The sequence below is a fragment of the Opisthorchis viverrini genome (assembly GCF_000715545.1).
Source record: "Opisthorchis viverrini unplaced genomic scaffold opera_v5_2, whole genome shotgun sequence".
Lineage (NCBI taxonomy): Eukaryota > Metazoa > Platyhelminthes > Trematoda > Opisthorchiida > Opisthorchiidae > Opisthorchis > Opisthorchis viverrini.
The window spans coordinates 5,461,942-5,475,505 of NW_008751658.1; positions in this window are offsets into that span (position 1 = coordinate 5,461,942).

The following is a 13,564-nucleotide window of genomic DNA, read 5'->3' on the forward strand; positions in this document are numbered from 1 at the left end:
ATGCACCACACCACTCATCAGAAGGATAAGAGATTAACCAAAGCCATGCACTAATATACACGGCAGAAAACCATGTAAGTGTGTATAGGCATGTTTACTGGATCCCGCGACTGACCTGCTAGTTCCTGTTTAGTACGCATAGAAAGGATTCATGTTTTATACACACGTCAAACTTTCCTGTGTAAGGACAGAACACAATCAAACACAAGCACAAAAACCACGTGACAAACGCCGTTCCGCCTGCAACTTTGACCGACCACAAGTCAGTTCCTGTCTAGTACGCATCGAAACGATTCACGTTTTATACACACGTCAAACTCTCCTATATAAAAACAGAACACAGTCGCACACCCTCACGCATCACTCGCGCGTCGGAACACAAACCGGCTCGACCCAACAACAGCCGCGGACAACTAGGAACGTATAGCAGTGAATCTGCCAAAAGAAACAATTACATGCGCCCAAACCAACTCGGTAGAACTATTGCAACTTCCGCTCAGAACGATAAGTCCTTCATTTGTGCATTCCCATTTTTGGTATTGTATTCGACCCGATTAAGGTGTTATAACCTCACGCTCTTAAAACAAATTTTATTAGTGTCGCTTCCCAGCCTTCTAATTTATCAACAATAGAGAACACTAATAGTATCAATATGTGAGCACGTGCAGGGTGATACAAACTGGAGAAACCTAACAGCAGGTCAGAATGTACACCCTCCAGATTATTAGCGAGATACTTTAAAGCAGTCCTGCTTATGTTATGCTGACAGCAATGGCAATTCTGGTGCCGCAGAACTTGCACTGATGGTGCTACATTAACTACCCCTAAATAAAATATACATGTTCGTGAAGATGCCAAACAGCAAGTTCTTCTTCCGGACGTGTCCTTCAAAATATATGCCTCCGTCATTACGTTCACTGGATTTCAATCGCACAAGAAAGTTGAGGGAGTTGTGCGTTGCCAGTTGTGTCGCGACTTACTACGAGAATGTAGTACCTGTTGAAGAGCAATGACTGCATGAAACAGCAATTGTGTAATGCTATCATTTATAAGCATCAGCTAAAATATATTTGACAATATTGTGGCCGCTGGCCTCCATACACTTGTATGTGCTTACGACGGAAACAAATGTGCTGACTGCTGATTACGGCCTGAAACGAAACCGTCTCCGAGGTTTGTAAAAAACAGCGGCTGTCAATTTGGATACCTTTGTACCCTACAAAGTAGTGGATAATTGGCCGAATAACAAGACATAAAATACAAAGCGATCTGGTCATATTGAACAATTTTGACCCAGGAGCGCCACGCGTTCTAAGATAGTTGTGCACACGTCAGCCTGAGGTCAAATATTCATGGAGGGTCGGATTGCTAAATTGGACAGTCTTCTACACGATATCCAAAATGTCACGAAATCTGCAAAGTGAGAACTTGCAACTTTTTTGCGCCCAAAACAAATACTGCGCAAACATTGCTTCTGTTGCTGTCATCATGCGAGAAAACGCAAATAGCAGAAGGCTTGTGTTGCTCCGGCGCAAAAAGTGAAGTTGCGAGGCACTTCATTAGCTCTCAGGATTAGGGACTGGCTATACCACGCAAGCGCTAAGGCGAAACTACAAACTACTATTTCAGCGCAGTATAGGCTCACACAGTCTGACTTGAGGAACCACGGTCCGCCAGGTAAGACTAAGTCAGAGTAAAGGTAGTGTGTGTAACCCATAGGAAACGGAAAACATTCTCCATCAGATACTCCGAGCATAAAAAATGTCTCTTGCTTTGATATGGCGTCACGATGCTTTCTTGGCTTAATGACGCATACCAATGGCTTGGGCCCTCTGCTGAGAAAGTAAAATTTCACCTTTACATCTGATGAAAGGTATATGCGTGCGTTTTTACATTGCACTTCAGTGTTCACCCACTTCCATTTTTAATCAAACTCCTAAAAATCTGAGCGGATACTTGCTTGTGCTTACTCCTCAAAAGCGGGCAAGAGGTCTTCACATTTTTGTGCCTGCTACCTTATAGCCACTCGAAAGTTGCTGGTCACTGAGCAGCTCTGAACATAAGAGTGCTCATTCCTTCAACGACGCTTGAAAATGGCGTAGTCCCGGAGATCAGCAGCGCAATATTTCTCCGGTAGCCCTAGCAATGAAGGCAAACCAGAGACACCAAATTTTTGTACGGTTTTGACGTTTAAAAGGACGGAATTTACAGAAAAAATGTTGATGGCTCACGTAGCGTCGATGCTGGTTGTTTTGCTCGCCAAGCTAGGCCATTTGATTGCGTCGTCATCCCATCGCCATGCCCTGCTGCACCTCCCAACAGCGTACTGATGATGTCACCTCCATTAGTAATGGAACGTTCGCAACCAAATTACCCAGCTCAGCGAACGAACGAACTTCAGTTTGGTCCTAGTCATCCGTTTGGTTGAGCTCAGGTTTTGTTCACTCTAGTGGTCCCGATATTTTACTGCGTTTGACTGGCGTCCCAAATACGCGCAACTGCCTCTCAGGTTAGAGGATTGAGCATATATGATGGTTACGGGCGGAAACGTAGTCATTTGGAAAGCACCTACCTTCGATTTTCAGAGGCAATTGAGGCACCTGACTCCTTGTTTAATGAGAGCGTTGCAAGATGTTGCCAAGTACGGAGACAGCAACTTTGCTCAGGACGGGTGGCGGCCGAAAGATGCCGAGTTACCCATATACTCTGCCAATCAGAGATGGTGCTTGCTGGTTGACTGCTGATTAATGGAAATCAAGAGATACCTTTTGACACCTGCGTCATTAGTACGCCGTGCTTGCCAAGTATTATCGTTCCTGTTTGGTCTTTTCATTCTTAAATCTTACATTCCTATCTTCCGTTTTAGTTTTTTCGGAGGTCCTATTCTGCCACTGTCTACCTTGCATGGTTTTTGCGTTTCATTTAAATGGAGTACCGAGTAGGCTTAAAACCCCTCTGATTCTTCATCGGCCGATCTCTATGATGAAGTGCGTAATGATACTCTCAGCTGACTCACGATCGGCTGGTCACATATACGCGAATTCTTGCTTAAACCCCGTAAAAGACCTCCTTTATATGGCTGTCTAGCAACCGAATTATGTCAACCCAGTCGCCACCCGAACCAGGAAGTTCATTCGGTTACTTCTCCCCCGTTATCCTGAGGCACAGGCTGTCATTTTTCTTTCGCGATTGTCTCTTGACCGTGCATACTGATGGCTCCAACGGTTCTGGCTGTCAATTCAAACGTGTTGCGTAGTGTTGCGTGCTTGCACGATGAAGTAACCTCAGCCTATGGAAAAGCAAGATGAGTTGCCCCTGAGGCGTCATACTGCCTGTATGTGGTGAGTCCCTATTAGCAGGTTTTTTCTCGGCAAGCAATGAATTTATGCATCAATAAGAGTATTGACCGGGATATATGCTACAATCAGGGCAGGCTTAGGCCAGTTGCTCAGGCGTCCAAAGAAGCTGCCCTCATTTCTGATTTCCCCTTTCGCCATTGCAAAAGGGCGGAGTCTGAGTTTCAGCATAGGGTGGGAAAGTCTTTGAGGGGAAGGAATGAAGTTGAAATGAGAGTTGTCAGACATGCAGTCTTGCACATTGTCGGACAGAGGAAGTGCGGACGTGGAACGGAAAGATTTGGCGATTTTTTGTGGCTAGCCAGAACACTAGCTAGAACACTGCCATACGCGAAAAGGGCCCACAGTTCTAATAGTCCTAAATTTCCAAGACGCATTCGGCTCAGTTGACCGCCGTCGTCCTTGACACGCTTGCCCATCGAGGGATGCCTAGAATGTATGTGAAAATAATGAGCTATTTGTCTTCTCAGACTTAAGAACGTGTGAGAGTATAGGAAGATCTATCCAAGAGCCTCAGCCAAAAAGTGGTGTCCGTCAAATGAGTCTGCTTTTCATTCTATTCAATTTCAGGATCAGTGTGATGAGACGGTAATAAAACCCCAGTGCTCAAAAGGCCTGTGAGGAAAGCCTTGCCGATCTGGAATAGACAGACGCTATCGTTTTTGTCTACAAAGAGGAGGGGAGGACGCGGGTGCATTTGAGTTAACCGAATAAAATCATCTCGTCCTTTGGTGAGACTTTGTACCCGTAATTTCAAGGTGCTGTACCTGGACATGCAGACACTGAACAAGCCGCTCACAACTTAAGGAGTGGTATTGCATTTGTGAAGCATTTCGCGCACACTAGAAGTTGTATTAGTTGTGATTCGAGTATCACCGATAAGGCCAGTTATGGATCTAAAAGGCTCGGGTCGCGTTTGTTTTGCTTAGACAAATATGGCGTCGAAGCAGTACATAATTTAATCTCAAGGGACGTGTGAATCATGATACAGGGTGATTTTGGTACCTAGCCTGTTCAAGCTGTGGAACTGAGCCGTCTCCGGGGTGTGCGACTACCTTTGTCTAAGAATCGTAGGTCGTGCGGATGGATGTCGGTGAAACCGTGACGACACAACTAGAAAGTGCGTTTCCGATTGTACAACGGGGACTTCCATTGAAGAATGTGTCCAGCACCAGAAACTGTGTTGTTAAGGCCGTGCTTTGCGTATGCCGGACGATTGTTTGCCGAAGAGAGTGCTGTCTCTGTTCAGTTTGGCGTGAAAAAAGCGGAGAGGTGACCACCACTTGACCTGACAGAGGGGTACGAAGAATTAGGGAACTGTTGGGTGCTGTCGGTGATACTCCCTTTCCAGAGTGGGGACTGTCTAATCTCAACTGCCTCTGGTTGAAGATGCCGCGGGATATGGCTCATGTCCATACCAATACATATTAGGAGTGACTAGTAAAAACACCCCCCTTTATCCTTAACTCTGCCGCACCAAAAAATGCGACTGATCACTTAAGCCTGCTAACAAATGATCTGTGTGCACACGGTTTCCCCATTATTGTCAACGGGGCCAATTGAATGATTAGCGAGTACAAGAATAAGAAAAATGTTTATTTCCAACTGGTGAGTGACATACCGCCAGGCAAGATCATGCGGTTACGGTCAGAATAGAGCGTGAGTGGAGAGATTGCGCAAAAAAGGAAATGTCAGTGCTTCAGCGTAGGTAACGGAACTTATTGGGCCATTGATGGCTTAGTCACAAAACACTTTTCAGTTGTGTTTTCAGTAATATTGTGGTACTAAAAGCGAGTTGTCCTTGAATATACATTTTTTCCTTCAGAAACCCTGGAGAGTGAAAGCAACCTCCTGAAAACAAGAAGTGGATTGACTACACATTGCGCTTGTATCGATGCAGCCAACGAACGGAAACCTAATTCACCAAGGCCTCGGCTTCGCACACAAATGGCATGAATCGTTACGGAGGACCGCCGTTGGTGGTTGCATTAGGCTGTTATGAATGGTGGAGTCCATATAATCAGCTGTGTGCTTGGATACGGACAGGGCAGTTACGGCAAGTAACCAAGGGCGGCAACATCGCCTGCACTTACGAGTATGTGGGTCGTTGTTGGTAATTTGATTAGGTTGCCGTGCATAAGTGAGGCTTCATGATCAGCGTCACGTTAACAGGGGCCTAGCAGTCGAGGTTGTTATCGTGGCGATCGGTAGCTGCCACCTTCAGCTTCCATCATTATATCTGCGCCTAATGACGTATTCCACCCAAGGGGAGTCATATTCTCGGTAGGAAGGATTTTATTGTGTTGATAATTTGCCTGCAGTTATCTCGTGACGCTGTATTATCCACAGGCTAATTATACATATCTGGGAAAATGGATCCTGCACGGAGAAGGCACTCGCATCGAGGAAAACGGGTTTACGAGAAACGGAACGGAATGACTACCTACCATGAAAGTACTAGCCCCATTCAATAGATGAAAGCAGTTCATCAGTAGCATTTTTATGATTTTCAAGCGCTTGCATGGCGGACAACGCGGACAGTTATGATTATGGGGAGAGGTTGCTGTTGCATGAGTTGAAATAAACGTTGCCACTTGCCCAAGACGTTCCGCATTAAGATCTCTCAAACACTTCCACCTTGGTAAGTCATATTTTTGTGCCGTAAATAGCAAGCACGCTGGTGACCTTTGAATAAACGTGACATAAAAGCGATAGTTTTTCTAAGAAATGACATCGATTTTATTTCTGGCGCTATCTATCTTTGGCCTGCTTCACGATGGTCTATACAAGGATAGACGAGAGCGCCACAGCTGAAAATAAATAATGACTGGCTCAAACAGTCATTTATACACTAAGTGTATAAGGCGGGGTGGAATTCGGGTGACAGACACCAGATCTAAACCACCGATCGGCTACCTAAGAAACCCCAGTTGTGGGAAATTTATTTGACTGGATGAGCTAGGTTTGACCCAGCAGATTTTGTGCGGGAAGCCAATCACAAAAAATACTGAAGGAAGGGCTCGTACGAGTTTTCTACTAGCTTTAATTTGAGGGATGAGAGTCTGAATCTAGAGCGATCGTTACTATGGGTGCGATAGTCACGCCAATCTACAAAACCGGTGACCGTATGTGGTCTGGCAGCTACATGCCTATAAGCCTCACTAGCATTCCGCACAAGGTAATGGAACGCTATCCTAGATCCACTCACTTCCAAAGACTTGGTATAACCAGCTCAACACGGATTTCTCCCAAACCTTTCTTGCTGGATGAACATGCTCGTACTGGTGGACACTTAACCCAAGCTAAGAACGAAGGACTCATATTGGATGCCATATTTTTCGACTTCTCAAAAGCATTTGATAGGATCCCACACGTCCCGCTACTCCAGAAACTCGAGTCTTACGGGATTCGAGCAAAAAACTCTACGCTGGATCAAGGCGTCCCTATCAGACGGATCATTCCGAGATAGGGTACGCTCTACCTACACTTCTCCAGCGCCGGGCTCCAGTGGAGTTCTTCGGGGCTCCGTTTTGGGAACTCTGCTGCTTCTGATATACGTCAACGATCTCCCAGATTTTCTTGCAAGTCCATGTCTACTTTTTGCAAACGACTTGAAACCCTAGAGTTCCAATGTCAGTGCCCCCAAAATGGAAGCTGCAAAACAGTGGTCGCTGTACTAGCATATTCCTCTGAACGACGAAAAGTGCGTTCGTATGTCATTTGGAGGGACTCAGCGGATGCCTTTGTCATGCATACTGAGAAGGGATCAGAAGTCATCACGAGGATAGATGCCACAATGGATTTGGGTATCTGGCTCTCTTCAAAATTGTCCTTCTCATCGCACTATGAGAAGTAGGCCTAAAAGGAATTCGTCGTTTTACGGATGACTCGGTGCACCTTCTCCCGAATTGTCACATGGACTTCCAAGTACTCCTTAGGGCCTACGTAAGACCACCCCTTGAACACGCCAACCAAGTTATCTACACAGAACGCACGAAAGACGTCACCCTCATTGAGCGCGTCCAGCGAGTCACTACGAGAATTGTTGTCGGCCTCAAATCCGTGCACTACGAAACGCGCGTCGATAGGCTTGATCTCTTTCCCCTGGAGTACCGTCGCCTCCGAGGACACCTAATTCTTACTTATGCCCTGTTTGAACAAAGCTTGGCAAACAGGATTTTCACCGTTGACACAGCAGACACACGGCGGGACATAGTGAGAAGATTTTCAAGCTCAGAGCGCACATATTCATCAGGCAAAATTTTTTCTCGCTTCGGATAGTAGCTGCATGGAATGACCTTCCTCTGGCGGTTGTCCACTCTCCTTCTAGAATCCAATTCAAAAAACCGCTAGACATTTATTTATGCGCTGGCAAGCATATTACCCCGCGCTGGGAGCATGGAAGGCAGTGGTACATCCTTTTCCACTTGCACTTTTTAGGTGAACGACAACCTGCTGAATGACAAGCGAACAAAGCTAACAGGATTTTCACCGTTGACACAGCAGACACACGGCGGGACATAGTGAGAAGATTTTCAAGCTCAGAGCGCACATATTCATCAGGCAAAATTTTTTCTCGCTTCGGATAGTAGCTGCATGGAATGACCTTCCTCTGGCGGTTGTCCACTCTCCTTCTAGAATCCAATTCAAAAAACCGCTAGACATTTATTTATGCGCTGGCAAGCATATTGCCCCGCGCTGGGAACATGGAAGGCAGTGGTACATCCTTTTCCACTTGCACTTTTTAGGTGAACGACAACCTGCTGAATGACAAGCACAAAACCGACCCGGGAAACCTGGGCAAAAGCCTCGATAAGGTGTATCAATCCGTGAATCCGGCCGTGGACTAGACGCACACCCAAAATTTCACTGAAGCCTTGGTTCGAAGGAGGAAAATTTTTAACATACATTTTTAACATTTGATGGTAATTTTTCGGGCGTATGAGATCTTCTCAAGCAGCCGCAGTTTTGTTGAAAGTTGTTTAAATCTACTTAACCCCCACCATATTTAAGACCCGCTATATTCATATTTTAAATGGCTGCTATCGCTGAGCGCGTGAATGCGGGGGATTATTTTGTGGAAAATTTAGCTCGTCAAAGTTTTTTCTCATTCAATGCATTTCAGTTCGCTTTGAGGGAGGAGCACACGAAACATTTCGTTGTTTTCGTCCGTATAAACTCCAAAAAGAGCAACAATTGGCAATTTTTCATGAAAAAGCCTTCTACTGTTGCAGCAGAAATCCCTGCATACGAAGCAGAAACCTTGGAATTCGTCGCACCTAGTAAGTTGTGTGTACGTTGTGGCACACGTCGTACTGATTGTCCGGCAAGGTTCCACGTTCGCCGGTACCATGACTGCTTGAGGGTTACTCCCTACTACCTGGAGCACAACCATCTACGCAGCAAGTTTATTTTTGATATACTCCCCATCAACCGGTGACTGACAAACGATGAATTAAACGAGTGTTCTACCCTTTTGAAATACGGTGCTCCGTCATCGGAGATTCGGCAGTACGCCGCCGATCACTTTGGAAAGGTACTCACTATCAAGGATGTGTGTAACTATCGCGTCAAATGTCGACCACCATTGTTAAGTATGCCGTTGGTTACCTTTTAGTCGGTTTCTTTGATGACATGTCCATCATAGCCAGGTTTCGAGAGTGCGGTCGCGTGCTGCTGGTGTAATCGTAGGGTGGCAGATATAGTCAACTGTGCTCTTCTCGAACGCGGCAGATAGCACACTTTAGACGTTTACCGGACGTCTGCACAAGCAGTTTGATCGGCAAACTGAAGCTGCTGGAACCGCGTAAGGGTGCTGGGTGCATAAAGCGTCTGATTGTCCAAAGCCAGCTGACGTTGCGTCAAAATGCAACTAGTGCACGGGACAACAAGCCTCTGGTGTTAGATGGCAACCGCAACCAATCACGGCGGCGTTCGACATCAAACGACGCTGTTCCCTGTGGTCGCTGTGGCTAGTCAACTGACCCTGCTGGTTGGTGCTCGACTTCCATATCACCGTTATTGCTGCGGCAATGAGTCCTGCCAGCTGTGTGGAGAAAATCTTCAGGCGCGTCCACCAAGTGAGTGCACATGTATAAATTATACCATTCCCATTAATTGCCGGTCAGTCTACCTACCGTTCAGCTAAAAGAGCTTGCTTTGACGTTGATCTTGATCGGTCCATGGAGGACAAGCGAGTCTGCCCCGTAGGAAAGCCGCAACAAAAATATTTTGTCCAGTTTCGGAGTTGACAGAGACCGATAATTTGAGGCCTAATTTCTTAGCATACGCTTTGTGGGCCTTGCCTTCGAATCCTGTGATGACGAGGAATTCGTGTGATTGTAACTCAAAGGCCTCAAATACCGAATCAATGGACCTATGGCAATCCGCAACGACTATTCATTTATCCCTCATCTCGGTAATGGGAATTATGAACCAATAGGTAAGCAAACAAATAAAATTCAATTGTATCCAGATGCTTAAATGCTGGTCCCGAAGATTAAGTGCTCGCCCATTTTCCGTTTCAGAATCCTTGTCCCATGAAGTGGAACTGAAGAATATGAAAAATGGAGTGATGACCAATTAAGCTTGTATCAGTGATGCCAATAAATAAAATGCAGTTCGGCAATGGTGTTTTCGTAACTTCATGGCGGGCGCATTATCACCGTGAACAGTTATGATTATGGAGCGCCGTCGTTGGCCATTGTATTACGTAGCCGTGGGTAGGTGAGGCCCCATAACCTGCGTCGCGAATAGCAGTTACGCTAAGTAGCCGAGGTGAGCGACAGCTCATTGTTTCGGGTATTGGAGGGAGTGGTCGAGGGGGTACAATCAAGAGTAGGAGTTGGGAGCGCGCTATCAAAATGGCTGGTGATTGCAGTTTGACAGGCGATTACCACGGTTGATCGTTGGGTTAGCCTGTTATGTGATGCCGGAGCATTATGATTAGCTACGAGCATGTGTGCGGGCCTGGCAATTACTATAGGTAGTCACGTAGGTTGCGTCGACTACAGTTGCGATGTTTACTGAAGGTAGCAGACGTAAACGGCATCGAGTATGAGTATGACGATGAATCGCGTATAGTATGAAAGACCGTCAGCCTTATACTAAGCGTTGCACATAAACTCAAGTTTTGCAATTACGATAAACAGCCAAGGTAGGCGATATCAACCGCAGTTACGAGTATGACGGGCGGTGGTTTGTCGCTAAGATGTCACGCATGGTTGGAACCTGGTTTCTATCGGCCCGCATAGATACTGGCTTGGTGAGTACTGTAGGTAGCAGGCAGGTACGACAGTGAAGATCGGTAGTTAACACTGATTTCATGCTCTCAATGATGATATAAGCAGCAGACAAGCGAGAGCGCGCACATTTATGGGTATGACGGGTCATCGTTGGCAGTTAAATCAGGACACTTCGCATAGTCGAGACCTACTAAACAGCTTCGCATATAAGCACTGGCCTAGCAGTTTCAATAAGTAGTCAAGGTAGGCGATATCGCGTACAGTTTTGAGTATTAGGTTAATCGGTCGCCATTAGATTAGGAATGTATGCACAAGGACACCGACTCAACAGGTACGATCAATAGCCAAGTTAGATGACCTCGAGTACAGTTGTGAGTATAACTGGCTGTCAGATGTGGCTACCACGCGTAGCTGAGGCCTTATTTTTACCGGTCGGCACATAAATTGCACTGATGTTTACTGCAGCTAGCGAAGACAAGCGGGATCGCGTAAAATTAATGGTATACAAGACCGTCATTGACCATCGGCTTATGTTACTGTGCATAGGTGTAGTCTCATTATTAACGTTGCACATAAACGCGGGCCTAGCAGTTCCAACAAGTATTCGAGATGAGTGAAAACTAGTAGAGATAAGAGTGCAAGAGGCCGTCGTTGCTCATTGGATTGGGCTGCCGCGCATGTGTGCGGAACCTTAATTAGCGTCGCACATAGACAAGGATCCAGCAGCTACAACAGGTAGTCGAGGTGAGTGACAACGGCTACCGTTGTCAACCGCTTCATGGTTGGTGGTCACCACCTACAGAACCTCATAATAGGAAAGACGCCCACAGGATTCTGGTAACACAGTATTATCTTGTAGTGGTCTGGCTACCCAATAAGTTCGTTTACCAGGAGTGTGTGGCAAAGAAAGAAATAATGACGCTAGGTTGGGTATACAACAATAAAGAGATCAGACGGAACAGACTCACTAAAAATTGTTCTCTTTAAAATAGTTCGTCGTTGGCCCAGGTCAGCGAATAAACAACAATCCAATCATGTTGGTTCAGAGGTCTTCTTCTGAATAGTTCCACATATAATAGATTCCGAAGATGTCTGAAATGTTTTGGTACCAGAGTTAGTACATGATACTCGCGAATGACCGCTGCAAGCGCGAGCGAAATCAGAAGAGAGAGTCGAAGCGCGTGACCACGCTTGTATTATGTGAAATTGTACAAGTGCGCGTTTTTGTAGTTTTTCGTATTCAAACAAAAAATCGATTATGCAATTGATGAAATACGTAGTGTTATAAAGGAAGTAAAACAAAAGTATAAAACGCCGCAATCTACAAACTAGTTATGCATATCTGGGAAAGGGGATCGTCCACAGATGTCACTCGCACTGCCACTGGAAGTTTGTGCTGTACTCTAACTTTATTGCACTTAATGGAACCTGAGACTCATGGGGAAAATGTGTTGTGAGCAGGTTCGCCGGACCGAAATATCCCATTTGTTAAATCTGAGGTGTCTAAAGCAAAAAAACGCCTGCGACTGATCCTAAGGGTGGCATTTGCATCAAATACTCTTATTCTTATTCTTCAGGAACACCGAAGAACGCCAAAATCTGCTAAAGTGCCATTTCGTGTTTTATGTGCCGCTGGCTATTCGCACAATGAGACTGATTTCTCGAAATCTACGGCATTTTCAGACTTGCCACTTCATAGTGTAGAATGTCTATGTATAATGTATATGCTCCTGTATTATTGAAAATCCTTTACTATGGCGATTTGTTAAAGTGAACTAAATCCCTAGGTGAATAAACACCGCCGACTTTGAATACCTTACCGGATGATATAAAATCGCGAATTGTGGAAAAGGTTGACTCACATACAATGAACGTAACCTTCAGGTATTGTTCCTGGCCTTTGGAGATGCAACATATGCGTAGGCGCATTCGTGCAAACACATTTTGGTCGACGATTCTTTGTTGCCAGTAAAAATTCCGCAGTGCACGCTAGTTATTTGCTAAACGTCGTGCAAGTTTGCTGGCAAAAACCAGAGTTTTCCATTATAGGTTGCGAATCATGCTAGAAAGACCTCGAGATTTATCGATTAGGAACATGGAATATACGTCAATCATAGCAAACGGCTTAACGATCTTAACCGACGCACACGACTAAGGTGCGGTTAGGGGTACACGATGCCTAACTAACTAGCCACATAGAGCCTACGTCGATAATATCAGACAGCTGAACGATCTTAACTAACGCACACCCCTTACATGCGGGTAGAGGTACACGATACCTAACTAACTAGCCACACAGAGCACACGTCGATAATATCAGACAGCTGAACGATCTTAATTGACGCACACCCCTTACATGCGGGTAGGGGTACACGATACCTAACTAACCAGACACACAGAGCATACGTCGATATTATCAGACAGCTGAACGATCTTAATTGACGCACACCCCTTACATGCGGGTAGGGGTACACGATACCTAACTAACCAGACACACAGAGCATACGTCGATATTATCAGACAGCTGAACGATCTTAATTGACGCACACCACTAACATGCGGCTAGGGGTATACGATGTCTAACTAATCCACCCATCGGTAACGGAGAAAAGGCTCAAAATGGACGTCTTGAAATTTTGAGATATATTGGTCGTTTTGAAGTTTGCATGTGTCCTTCTGTGAGGCGCATTTTCTTCTTCGTTCATTTGGCGTTGAAGTCCTGAAATGAGAGAAAGATATAATTCAGGTTATCAAAATATCACCATAAGACGGGCGGCCGACAAACAGGTGGAGATACTTACCCCAAAATTCACTGCAGCGACTATGCTGTCGTAGATGCCTGTTCACACAATGCCATCTTCAGCGGTTATTTCGCATGCCTGTCTACTGCACCTCTCAAGAAATACGAGACTTACATGTAATGCATAGGACCTCATTAACAGACAAACTTTTCGGAGCCGATGG